Genomic DNA, 13,817 nt, shown 5'->3' on the forward strand with positions numbered 1-13,817 from the left:
GGGAACCAGATTCTAGGTGAAACTATCACATGACTGGCCCCTGGTCCATGTCCACCTCTGAGACTCCGCGAACTGAGCTTCCACAGTCCAAAGATGCTGTCCTTGCCCTCCAAGCTCCACCGGAATGGTTCACTAAGCTCTGCTCACAGCGTTATGGAGCTTTTCCAGCCCAAACTCTCCTATACTTCCCCACTTCCAAAGGTCAGGTTTATGACAGCAATGGCAGCGCCTCTTGTCTGTATCAATATTTTTGGTTGTTTCCCTTTCACTGTGGTAAAATATCTTGGCAGAAGCCTCTTCAGAGTTGACTCAGGTCACTGTCCACTATGGTGGAAAAGACTGGTCTTCTCACGCCCACAATCAGGAAGCAGAGATCGTGAGTACCTGTATTCGGCTCCACGTTCTTTTTAAACATTCCGAGACTCCCAAGGGAATGGTGCCTTCCACAGTGGTGGGTCTTCCCATCTCAGCCAAGATAAACAAGGCTCCACAAGCTGACAAGCGAGATTAGCATCAACCTGCCAGGGTTGCAAGGCTAGCTCACAGCCCAGTAAACCAAAATCCGGGGATCATCCCAAACTGCACTCACAGGGCGAGTGGCACAAGTGCTCCAGAGGTGCAGAGCCCAGGTGCAGAACCCAGGTGCAGAGCCCAGGTGCAGAGCCCAGGTGCAGAGCCCAGGTGCATTTCAGTGGCAGTGAATGCCCCCGAGGTCCATCTCATGGCCCGTGGGCTCATCGAGACCTGGCTGTGGGAATGTAGGAAGCTGGCGGAGACTGCTGCAGGAAAGCAGGTGGGAGGGCCGAGAATCAGAGCCCACATCTGAGTTCTCTGGTCAAGTCACGCTGCCTGTAAGGAAGCGGTGGAAACTGAGGGACTGGTGGGTGTATATTTATTTTCCAATTTCATCGCGTCTCATAATGATGTTAGAGTTACCTTTTCAGAGGGAAGAAATGTACAGTTACACTGAAGGTCCATTAAGGGATGCTATAACTTACTAGCCAAATGGTTGGAATCTCTTTCTGAGTGGAGACATGCCATTGCCTCCCCCCGCAAGAGTTCATTCTAGCCAGCATAATGGCACATGCCTTTTTTTTTTTTTTTTGAGACAGAGTTTTTCTGGAACTCTTGCAGACCAGACAGGCTCGAACTCACTGAGATCCACCTGCCTCTGCCTCCTGAGTGCTAGGATATAAGGCTACCACTGCCTGGTGGCACATGCCAGCTCTTGAGAGGCGGAGACAAGCGAATCTCTGAGTTCGAGACCAACCTGATATACAGAGTGAATTCCAGGGTAGCCCAGGAATATGCAGAGAAACCTTGTCTCAATATAAAATAAAAGGAAAAGTTAATTCAATTGAATAAATTACCTGACCAAGGTGCAATCCCTCAGGAAGGCAGGTTCACCTAAAGCCATGCTAAAGAGATAGTAGGTGTCTTCATTACTTTTCTATTGTCATGAAACAATATGACCAGGCCAACTTAGAAAAGGAAACATTTAACTGGGGCAAATTTCAGAGGGTAAGCCAGGCGGTGGTGGCGCCTTTAGGGAGGCAGAGACAGGCGGATCTCTGAGTTCAAGCCCAGGTAGTGTGGTTTACAAAGTGAGTTCCAGGATGGCCAGGACTCTTACACAGAAAAACCCTGTCTCAAAAAACAAAAAACAAAAGCAAAAAAAAGAGGGTGAGCCCATGACCAAGATGGTGAGGATCAAGGCAGTGAGCAGGTAGGCATGGGGCTGGAGCAGCAGCTGAAAGCTCACGTCAGACCACAACCACAGGCAGAGAGAAAGAGCTAAGTAATGGTGTGGCTTTTGAAAACTCTTCCAGCAGAGCCACACCTCCTGAGACTTACCAGGTCCACCAACTGGAGGCCAAGCATCAAACATAGGAGACTATGGGGGCCTTTTTCATTCAAACCACCACAGGAGGAGTATTTTCGTGAGATATTATACTTGTCTTTCTCAGAATCCCAGCCCTCTATGAGGTGCTTACAGAACCACAGCCACGCAGCTTTGTTAGCTTGACCTTTCCTTTTCTCTCTCTTACAAGCATGCTCTCCCTAACACTTTGAACTTTGGCTCTAATACCCCACAACCCCACTGTTTGCCCTGTGGCTGCTTCCTGTGATGTGGCTTCCTGCTCGCCAAACTTCCTGAATAATTCTAAAGGCCATAGCTTTCTGTCTTTGTGTCTCTCCTCCATCTCCCTCCTCTGGGCAGCCTCTGATATTTATGGTTTGCCTGCTCCGCAGTTTTTCTTTTAAACTCTAATAAAATTGTGTGTGAAGTTCAAAAAGAAAAAGAAACATTAAGGGACAGGCTGCTGCTCCTCGCATACCCTGCAGGAACAGAAGAGAGCGTGGCTCCCACTCCGCTCTCCCCCACACAACACTGCATGGCCTCTGTAAGAACCAGAGGAATCCGAGAAGACCATCTCTTGACTCAGTGCAGATGTGCCAGCGATTCACTTCCTAAGTATGCTTTTTATTTCTTACTTTCTATTATTTAATCTCCACTCGCATATATGTGTCAGAATGGTTTTTCTTTACTGTGTATATCGCTCAGTTAGATTTTAAGATTGTTCTGTGTGTTTCTTCACTCTGTATCCTCTAAGGCATTCTTTACTAAACATTTCCCCCTGACAGGGAATCTTCACATAGTCCTGGCTGTCCTGGAACTTGTTATGTTGACCAGGCTGGCCTCACACTCACAGGATCTGCCTGCCTCTGCCTCCTGAGTGCTTTACTGTACTTTTCGTCCATATTTCATATACTTTCTTATTTCTATGTCTTTTCCTCTTCCAGCTTTTTCCTTTCATTGCTTTTACTTTTTAATTGTAATTTTCTATGATTTTAACAGTCCCTAGAATCTATGGATTCTAACAGCATCCCATACTCCCCATACCTTACTTCCTTGGTTTTTTTTGTTTTGTTTTGTTTTCCTTTTCGAAAATCAATCTAGCCTTTAATCCAAAGACTCAGGAGGCAGAGGCAGGCGAATCTCTGTGAGTTCAAAGCCAGCCTGGTCTACAGAGTGAGTTCCAAGACAGTCAGGGCGACACAGAGAAACCCTGTCTCAAATCCCCCCTCCAAAAGGAAAAAAAATCAATCTAAACTGGCAGTGGTGGCACACATCCTTCATCCCAGCACTTAGGAGGCAGAGGCAGGCGAATCTCTGTGAGTTCAAGGACAGCCTGGTCTACAAGAGCAAGTTCCAGGACAACAGAGAAACTCTGTTTTGAAAAACAAAAATCAATCTAATATCTATCCCATCCTCACCCACCTAATCTTATTAATTAAAATACCATTATACACTATACTATCCTTGGTTGTTTATCCTCCAGTCGCTATGGAAACCACATGGGCTATTTCTGTTAATTAGCTGGTGCACATGCACAGTGGGGGGACTCCAGCCATGATTGCTCTCACACTCACTGTTCCACTCAGAGAATAATGTCGAGACGACACAGGCACCCTGAGCTGCTGGACTAAGGAACTGATTTCTGAATTTCTACTCCTTCCAAGACCCTCTCAGCTGAAAGAATACAGCTGATTTTTTAAAAAGCAACAAAATAACCCCTGAAAAACACCAGTGCGTTGCATAATAAACATAAAAAACCAAAACAAAAGCAACATAACTCATCCGAAACTTACTAATCCTACAGTAACAGTACCCAGTAATGGTATTCTTTGAACATACCCTTCAAAAAGAAGTCAAAGAAAAATTAGACTCACATGGATCAGCGTGGTTCAGCACAGAAAAGCATTTATTGCGCAAGCCTGATGACCTGAGTTGAACCCATGGATCCTACATAGTAAAAAATACAGATCAGATTCTTGGAAGTTATACTCTGGCTTCCACATGCTATGCTGTGCACACACACACATACTTTAAAGAAAATAAGTTCCTGATTGGAAACACAAATTATTGAAATAAAGTGGAACAAGTTATCAAATGTGAATTCAAAAAAAAAGAAATACTGGAAAAAAACTGAAATGCTGGAAGTAAACACATAAGTAAAATAAAAGCTCTGTGAAAATTAAATATTGGCTAGTTAGTTTTTGTCAACTTTGTACAAGCTGGAGTTATCTGGGAAGAGGAACTTCAATTGAAAAACTATCAGATCTGTCTGGCATTTGCTGGATTAGTGATTATCCTGGCAGAGTCCAGCCTGCTGGGGGCCATGTCACTATCGGAGCAGGTAGCCGTGGATTGGGCAAGAAAGCTGGCTGAGCAGAGCAGTGGTGGTACACACCTTTAAGCCCAGCACTCAGGAAGCAGAGGCAGGTAGATTGCTGAATTTTCCAGGACAGCCAATGCTACAAAGAACCCTGTCTCAAAAAACAAACAAAACAAAACGTAAGGAAGGAACAGCAAAGAAAGAAAGCAGGCCGAGGAAGCTATGGAGAGCAAGCCGAAAGGCAGCATTCCACCACAGCCCCTGCTTATGTTCCTCCCCGACTCCGTTCGTGCTAAACTGTAACCTGTAAGCCAAGCACACAAACCCTTCCCTTCACAGGCTGCTTTTGGGCACTGTCCTTATCACAGCAGCAGACAGCAAACTAAGACATTCTACAAGCCTCCAAAAGCTCTGTGGGAAGTCTCAACAATAGGAGGAATCAAAGAGAGCACAGAATACCTGAGCTTGAAAACAGGCTCAGCTCCAACAAGAGCAAAGATTTAACTAAGACGGTATGAGTAGGAATTCCAAGATACACAAAACATTGTGAAAGGACTAGATGGAGAAGGAGAAGAATCTTGCTCTCAGGGCACTGAAAACATGTTCAAAAGAATCATGACAAACTTTCTCAGAGTTAGAGGAAAGGACTCTAATACAGAAGAACTTCAGAACACCAAACAGTCAAGACCTCCTCCCCAAAAAAGAATCTCCATCATCATATTGAAACACTAAATATACAATACAAAGAAATTTTATTGAAAGCAAGATAGAAATACCAAAACACATAAAAACAAGCCCATTGTGGATTCCATAGTTAACAGCAGACTCATTGCCATAGATAGTGGAGTTGAGTCCATGAAATGAGACTCAGAGTAGCAATGTGAATCTTCACAGAGGAGGCTGGGGACCCAGAGAGCATGTACGGAGCTCTAAAGGGTCAGAGTGCCTCTTACAGTGAGTTCATGCCAGGATAATCATAATGCAAAAAAAGAAGTCATTAAACCGTGTTTACTGAAGTGTCCAAGAATAAGAATATAAAAATGTAGATTCTAGAAGTAAGAATACAGAAATAAAAAATATAAAGTTGTAAGCCTAGGAGAATGAGAGCAGGCTGTCAGCAGCTTTCTCAGTAGCTCAAGGATTAACTATTAACAGTGGTTTACTCTGCTTTACAACCCATAGCTCTATTTGCGAGACTGAAGTGGCCCTCTGCAAATTTAGGGTGGCACCACAAACTGAGGGTCAGCTTTTAGGTAATATTCCAGCCATCCATGATTAATGACAGATATAAGCTGAGTTAACTTTAAGGAGATGGATATACATGACCTCCAGGTTATGCATTATCCCTGCTACGTGAAACTGGCAGCATCAAAGGGGAGAGCACAGGGCTTCAGTAAACATCACCTGGGAATACCAGGGAAGACAATAGATTAGATACAAACACTACTTTAACTGAAAAACTCTGTTAATGGGAATTGCAAAGAAGAGCAATTTGTATCTGAGTTTTACCTTGAGGTTGTAAAAATTCCTTTGTTCAGACCTAATGCTTGGTGTCCCTTACTATAAAAAGGTGAGATTTGGTGACCAAAATCAAAAACACTGATGACAACTTATACTGGAGTGGTTGTGGGGAAAAAGGAACACTTCTGCATTGCTGGTGGAAATGCAAGCTGGTACAACCGCTTTGGATGTCAGTGTGGCAATTTCTCAGAAAATTAGGAAACAACCTTCCTCAAGACCCAGTAATACCACTTTTGGGTATATATCCAAAGGATGCTCAATCGTGCCACAAGGACATGTGCTCAACTATGCTCATAGCAGCTTTGTTTGTCATAGCTAGAACCTGGAAACAACCTAAATGCCCCTCGAACGAAGAATGGATAAGAAAAAAATGTGGTCCATTTACACAATGGAGTACTACACAGCAGAAAAAAATAATGACAGCTTGAATTTTGCAGCAAAATGGATGGAGCTAGAAAACATTATTTTGAGTGAGGTAACTCAGACCCAGAAAGACAATTATCACATGTACTCACTCATAGGTGGTTTTTAAACATAAAGCAAAGAAAGCCAACCTACAAACCACAATCCAGAGACCTTAGACAACAATGCAGACACTAAGAGAGACTTACATAGATCTAATCTATATGGGAAGTAGAAAGTAGAAAAAGACAAGATCTCCTGAGTAAATTGGAAGCATGGGGACCTTGGGAGAGGATTGAAGGGGGAAGGGGAGTGGCAAAGAGGGGAGGAGAGAAAAATGTAGAGCTCAATGAAAGATCAATAATTTTTTTAAAAAAAAAGAAGGAACCCTAAGACAGCACTCATACATAAAATGTAAATAAATAAACTTTTAAAAAAAAGGGTGAGATTCAGAATCTGTCCTTTGCCACAGCCTTACAAATCCATCTCTGGTTGTGGTCTCAGCTAGCTGATAAGCTTTTTGCACCCCATGGAGATTTTTTTTTAACTTTTTTTTCCCTGGAATAGCTTGCTTCTGGTTTACTAGACTTTGTTGGTCTGTCCCCATCTTTGCGCAACCCCTGTGGACCCAATGTACAAGGAACAGATGTTTTGCTTAATAGATCACCAGAGAGAACAAAGAAAAAAGGACAAGGAAGTAGAGATAGAAAAACACAGGAACTTGCAAGCCAGTGCATCCTAAGAAGCTACACGTTCCCAGATCTCTGAGGCAGACACGTGTGTTGTGCAGATCTTTCCCCCAGACACATGTGTCAAGGGTCAGAGCGCTCTTAGACACAGGATGTTTCCTTCTCAGACAAGGCTGTTGGCAATAACTTACAGCTAAAACCATAAAACACAGGAAGGCCTAGGAGGCTGAATTTCAAGTTCTGAAAGGCAAGAACCGATAACCCAGAACTGCCCAGCTGTACTCAGCAGGGCGATGAAGCAAAAACTTTACTTGATTAAAAAAAAAAGAAAGAAAGAAAAGAAAAGAAAAGAAAAGAGAAGAAAAGAGGCTAAAGGGCTTTATGATCGCTAAGCCATTACAAAGATAGCTGAAGGAATTCTTCGGTTTCAGAGGGGAAAAAATCATCCACAAGGCTGCAAAGAAGAATAAACTGGGGTTGGGAAGATGACTCAGCAGGCAAGAGCACTTGTTCTTGGGATGGACCTGGTCTTGGTTCCCAGAACCCACCTGGCAGCTCATAACCATCCATACTTCCAGTCTCAGGAATCCAACTCTCTTCTGACCTCAGAGGGCACCAGGTATACATGTGGGACATGTACATACATGTAGGCAAAGCACTCATACACATGAAAATAAAACACTTTTTTTTAAAGTAATTTTATGGGTATTGGTGTTTTGCCTGCATGTATGTCTGTGTGAGGATGTCGGATCCCCTGGAACAGGCAGTACAGACAGATGTGAGCTCCCATGTGGGTGTTGGGAATGGAACCTGGGTCCTCTGAAAGAGCAGTCAGTGCTCTTAACTCCTGAGCCATCTCTCCAGCCCCCCAAAATAAAATAATGTAAAAGAAATAATAAACCATGGTAGAGTAATAATTAAAAGCAAGAGGAGGGGGGAAAACAACATTACAAAACCATCAAAATGACAGAAATCAACACACACCTTTCAATAAGAACTCTAAGTATCTGGATTTGAAAAAAGGAACCATCCATTTGTTGCCTCTGAGAAACTTGTCTCACTGTAGAGGATGGGCGTTACCTTCCAGAGAGAGGACTGGAAGGGCAATCCCAAATGTATGGCCTGGGAAGCCGGCAGGGGCTGCTCTCCTAACACCTGACAAAACAGACTTCAAACCAAAGCTAGTGGGAAAAATAATAAAGACCACTTCTTACTGATTAAAGGCTGTCTAAAGGACTTTACAGTTCTAAACCTATGCCCCACAGGTGCACCCAATTCCATAAAACAAACACTATTAAATGTAAAGTCACGGATTAACCCCGGAATCATAGTAGTGGGAGAATTACATGCTCTTCTCACAGCAGCTGGAAGGTCATCTTGACAGAAATGGAGACGCCCTGAATGACATCACAGGTGACATGGACCTGACATCAGTAGAGCACGGCAGAGTAGACCTTCTCATCAGCCTATGCAACTGTCTCAAACAAATGTGGGAAAGGTGAAGTAACTCCTTGTATTCTCTCTGAATACAACAGAACAAGAGAAAGCCTAGAATATACACAAACTGAAGGGGTCCTTGAAGAAATCAAGAATTTAAGAATTCTTAGAACTGAATGAAAACAAAAACATGGCATATCAAAACATGCAATGCAATAAAAGTAGTCCTAAGAGGGACATTTGTGGCTCTAAGTGCCTACATTAAGAAATAAGAGAGCTGGGTGGTGGTGGTGCACACCTTTAATGCCAGTACTCGGGAGGCAGAGGCAGGTGAATCTCTGTGAATTTGAGGCCAGCCTGGTCTACAGAGTGAGTTCCAGGATAGTCAAAGCTGCACAGAGATCCTGTCTTGAAAAACAAAAAAGGGTGGGGTGAGGGGATGGAGAGGCAGCTTAGTGGTTAAGAGTACTCATTTGTAGGTGTGTATTTATAGGTGTGGGGGGCGGTGTATGAATGCAGATGCCCAAAGAAGCCAGAAGAGGGCAATAGATGCATGGAACTGGAATTGCAGGTTGCTGTGACCTGCCCTACTGGATTGCTGGGCATGAGCTCTGCTCAGACTGCTGAGCCATCTCCCCAGTCCCATGATCACCTTTATCTAATGATTTGGGATTTAGCTTGTTCTTTTTTCAGGACTCTAAAATATATCATTAAGTTATTTGAAATCTCTTCCTCTTCTTTTTTCGTCTTCCTCCTCCTCTTCCTTCTAAGACAGTATCTCTTTATGGCCCTGGATAGCTGGGAACTCAGATGCGAAGACTCACCCTCCCAGGTAAAGGCATGCTCCACTCTGATCTCCTCTTTTTAAAAATACTATTTTATGTGTGTGAATGCTCTGCCAGAGTGTGCATCTGGACACCGCTTGTGTGCCTGGTGCCCACAGAGTCCAGAAGACGGCACTGGATCCAGTGGAGGGAGAGGACAGTGTGGGACATCATGTGGGTGGCTGGGAACTGGCCAGGGCTTCTACGAGAGCAACATGATCTCTTAGCTGCCGAGCCTTCTCTCCAGATACACACACAATTTTAACAATTAAGATAGATTTAAAAAAAAATCAGGAAAAAAAATCAGGGCAGAAACTAATGGGAAGGAAACAATTTAAAGACTCAATGAAAGAAAGACTTAGTTTGTTGGAAAATAAACAAGATCGACAAACTCTTAGCTGAATTAACCAAAAAACAGAAAGAAGACCAAAATTAATTAGAGAGAAAAGGAACCACTGTAACAGACCAATGTAATTCAGAAAACCATCAGGTCTGATGTCAGAAACACATTCTGAGACTAGATAGGTGGCTCAGTTATTAAGAATTTGATCCAAACCCAGCAACTAAACTCTTTTCATGAGACCTTTAGCGAGTGGGAGGGGCACACGAACCCTACCCCTAGCTGTTAATGACTGCTGGGAGACAGGGCAGTTATTTCATATCTGGATTAGTCAGATGTGAAGATAGGAGGGATCTACTGCGGAGAAGATGCTCCAGGGGAGTGGACGGGAATAAGAGGTGACACTGAATTCTTAATTCAAACCTGAGCCGATATAGGGGTGATACTCTTCTTCCAAAGGAAGGAAGAACATATTAACCCGTTTGCTACCCTGAGTCACAGTTTTCAATGCTTAAATGTGGAAGTATGTGGGCACTTATTTATTTCTCTTTCCTACCCCCTGCATGTTAAGGGTGAGCCAGTACGTGGCTTCCATCAGCCTGCGAAAGTGGACAAGCTATGGTCTTATTTCCCAGTTGTGTAAGCTGAGACCTAGAGATATTCAGATTTTCAGTGTGCTATGCCACGCTTAAAATCAGGCAGAATTCTCAAAGTGGGATCCCCAACTTCTAGAAGTAGTGGCTTCTAAAACCTTGAAGTTTAGATTTCCTAAGGTTAAGGCCTTCACTCAGTGACATAATGTATTTAGTATGTGAAGGATCTGAGTTAAATTTCTAATACCCTTCCTGCAAAGAAAGACAAAGTAATGTAGATCCTTGGGCCCTGTCTTAGTCATTTTTCCACTGTTATGATAAGACACCATCACTGAGACAACTTATAAAAGAGAGTGTTTAATCTGGGGCTTGCAATTTCGAGGATTAAAGTCTGTGACCATCATGGTGGGAAGCATGGCAATCGGCAGGCATGGCTTTGTAGCCAGAATTTTCTTTGGACTGTCAGCTCACAAATAATGACATGGAGACTAATTATTAATTATGAGAGATCGGCCTTAGAGTCGGCTTGTCCCATTTGCTCTTATAACTTAACCCATTTCTGTTCATTTCTGTGCTGCCGTGTGACTCGTGGCATTTACCTCTTCTCTTACACGCCTCGCTCCCTGTGTCTGCTGGCAACTCCACCTTTCTTCCCTGAGCTCTCTCTGTCCAGAAGCCCCGCCTAGACCTCCTGTCTAGCTATTGGCCATTTAGCTGAGCACTGACATCTTAGTCCACCATCATGAAACAGAGAGTGCAAACTGGGAATGTATGGCGTGTGCTTTTAAAACCTCAGAAGCCACCCCCAGTGACACACCTCCTCCAACAAGACCACACCTCCTAGCCCTTCCCAAACAGTTCCATCAACTGGGAACGAAATATTCAAACATGAGACTTCTGTGGCCTACTGAGTTGGCAGCTAGCCGGTGGCCTCTGGACTGGGCTCAATCGAGCTGTGGTGTTTTTAGCACTGTTTCAGGTGCTCAGGCACAGCTAAGCTAATTGCAGTGGCCATGCTCACAGATGGGCGCATCTGTGTGCATTTGTCGTGTGGAGGATGGCTTCTTTCTGAGAAGAGTTCTCCCAAAGAGCCTGGCTGTGGAAGTCAGCCTGGCCCTTAGCTTCCCCACCCCTAAAGCAGATGGTCATTCTCAGCTTTCCTTTCTCACAGCCCCTTCTTCCCCAGAGCGACAGCATCATCGCCATACCCCTGGCTGCCATTCTGGATGGTTTCTTGATGTTCTCTCAGGTGACCTGTTCCGTAGAATGGCACAGTGTTCTTTGATCTCCACAGTGGAAACCTCCTTAGGCGTTACCACATCTCCTGCTCCCTTCAGCCACCACTCAGGGCTCCTCTCCCTCTTTCTAATTGGTGACTCCCTCAGGATTCCATAATTCTGAACTTTTCTTCTGTAGCCCGCCATCCTTGAGTCTTTCCTCGTCCCCCGCCCCTCCCACCAGGTTTACTAACCCAGAGTGATCCTTGCAGGGCTCTAGCAGGCCTGCGCAAGGCAAAGGTGACTCCGCCAGGTCTAGCCCTCCCCCATTTCCTCTCCCTTGCTAAGCCATTGGATCACATCCCTAAAGCTGGCCCCCAAGGTCCATTCCCTTATTTGTCCACTGACTCATTCCTGAGACTAATCACTAAGGCCAAACTATCAAAACACCAAGGTCCAGCAATCAAGATTCATTATTTTGACTAACCTAATTCAAACACCCAGTCAGAACTTCCCAGAGCGTCTTAGCTCATTCTAACACAGACCTCCTCCTTTTCCCTCTTAAAATGCACAGCTATTTGCAGCAGTTTCTGCCCAATTCAGATTCAGCCAACATATTTTTTTTTTCTGCTTTGCTTACTTAATAAACGATCCCTTTGTTCGGTTTGTGATTGGAAATTGGTGTTTGGGTGTGGTCTGTGCCTACTCCAGGGTCCAGAGGGGAGCACCCTACAGTACATGGGCCTTTCAATCTTCCGTTCCCAAGAGCAGTCTATGCTGAGCTCTCATCCCTCAAAAGCCTTGCTCTAGGGTTCCCTAATACTCTGTGCTGTCAATAGCCATTCCTACTTACTGCTGCAGTGGGGAACGGGATTACCTCACAGTCTATAGGAGTAGCCCTTAGCCTACCTACATCACCCCCAGGGCTTCAACTGCAGTGGGACCAGAAGACAAGGCTACATGATCAGGTCTACAGCCAAGAGAACATCTGGCCAGGTGAGGAGGCGCCAAACTGCAATCCAACTGTCAGGAAGCTGAAGCAGGACAGACCTCAAGTTGTAGGTGGCTTGGGCTACACGGCCTGTTCTATTTTGCTTCCTGTTGCTGTAACAAGCACCGTGACCAAGAAAAACGTATTTGTCTTACACTTCTAGGTCACAATCCATCATTGAAAGAAGTTGGAGCAGGAAGTTGAAGCAGGATCAGGGACTGTTTCCTGGCTCGTGTTCGCTAGCTTTCTTATATAGACTAGGTCCACCTACCTTTGGATCATCCACCCAGAGTGAGCTGAACCCTCTCAACTGTCAATTACACCAATCCCTCACAGCTATGCCGCAGACCACTCTGATCTGGGCAATCCTGCCAGTGAGCCTCCCTCAGATGATTTTAAGCAATGTCAGGTTGACAGCTGACACTAATTAAGACAAGGGGAGACCCTTTATCAAAACCAACAAAACTGGCCTCAGAATAAGTAAGAATAAATAAATTGAGTAGGTTACAAAGAACAGGTAGAGCTAAAAAGTGAATCGATGACTTGCTAACTTTGAATAACCAGGGGACCAGAGAAATTGTTAGGGATTCTGAGATGTGACTGACAGCTGACTTGCTAATTGTTAGGTTTAGGTTTTTTGTTTGTTTGTAATCCAGTCCAGTTACTACCAAAAACAAATTCAGAAAACAGCGCTGCCGTACCGGGGACAGGTAACAAAGTAACAAAGTTCAAAGGGTGAAGACAAAAATGTAACAAAGTGGAAAACAGTAATGTCTCCCGGGAAAGCGACAAGCATTAAGTGAGAGGGCTCTGCCTGGGAATCCGCAGCAATGGGAAGCAGACCCCAAGTCTTGCTCTAGCGTTCTCTAATATTCTGTGCTGAGAACAGCCATTCTCATGCAGCTTCCAGCACAGGACAGGTACCCCAGGGGTCCAGTAAGCATGCAGGCTGCGGGGAGGCGGGGGGAGGAAATGAAGGCTGGTACATGTTGTGTGGAGAAGAGAAACCTGCCAATTCCTTGTTCTGGCCTCACCACCCTCACTAGACTTCATTTCTTTTCTCGGTAGATCATATCATGAAGAGGTGGACATGATGTTGTTCACTGCCCAATACACGAGTGACTACACCGTTTAGTATAATGTAACTATAGCTGCCAGGCACAATGCGAACTCCGATTCACAGGGTTTTTGAGGGAGCTCGGAGCCCGGCCTCAGCAATCTCCACATCAGTGTTAGAGGTGGCGTCTCCAAACCCAGTCTCCTTGGCTGGAAGCTCGCGTGGAAGGGACAGGTAGTACCGCTAGGTGGACGCACCCACGACGCGCTCCCAGAGGGTCGGACAAGTCTGCGAGGGAGAAAAGTCCTCTTTGCGTCCAGGCGGGCTTTTTCGGCTAGCCCGCCGGCGCCAGCTGCGCTTCTCCCGGTCCCCCGCCCAGCGGAGAAGGCGGGTTAGCCACGAGCGATAAGCCAATAGACAACCAGCGTTTGAATTTGCGTCCTGATGAAGCCAATCACAAGTGCCCAGAGCCTGCGGGGCGGGAGAGACTGGCGATCTGGAGGGCGTAACTCCATGGTCCTACCAGTAGGAGCTCCGGGCGCGTTTGAAAATGGGGCGGGGGTGG

This window comes from Myodes glareolus, chromosome 9 (genome assembly GCF_982192425.1).
Source record: "Myodes glareolus chromosome 9, mMyoGla1.1, whole genome shotgun sequence".
NCBI classification, from domain to species: domain Eukaryota; kingdom Metazoa; phylum Chordata; class Mammalia; order Rodentia; family Cricetidae; genus Myodes; species Myodes glareolus.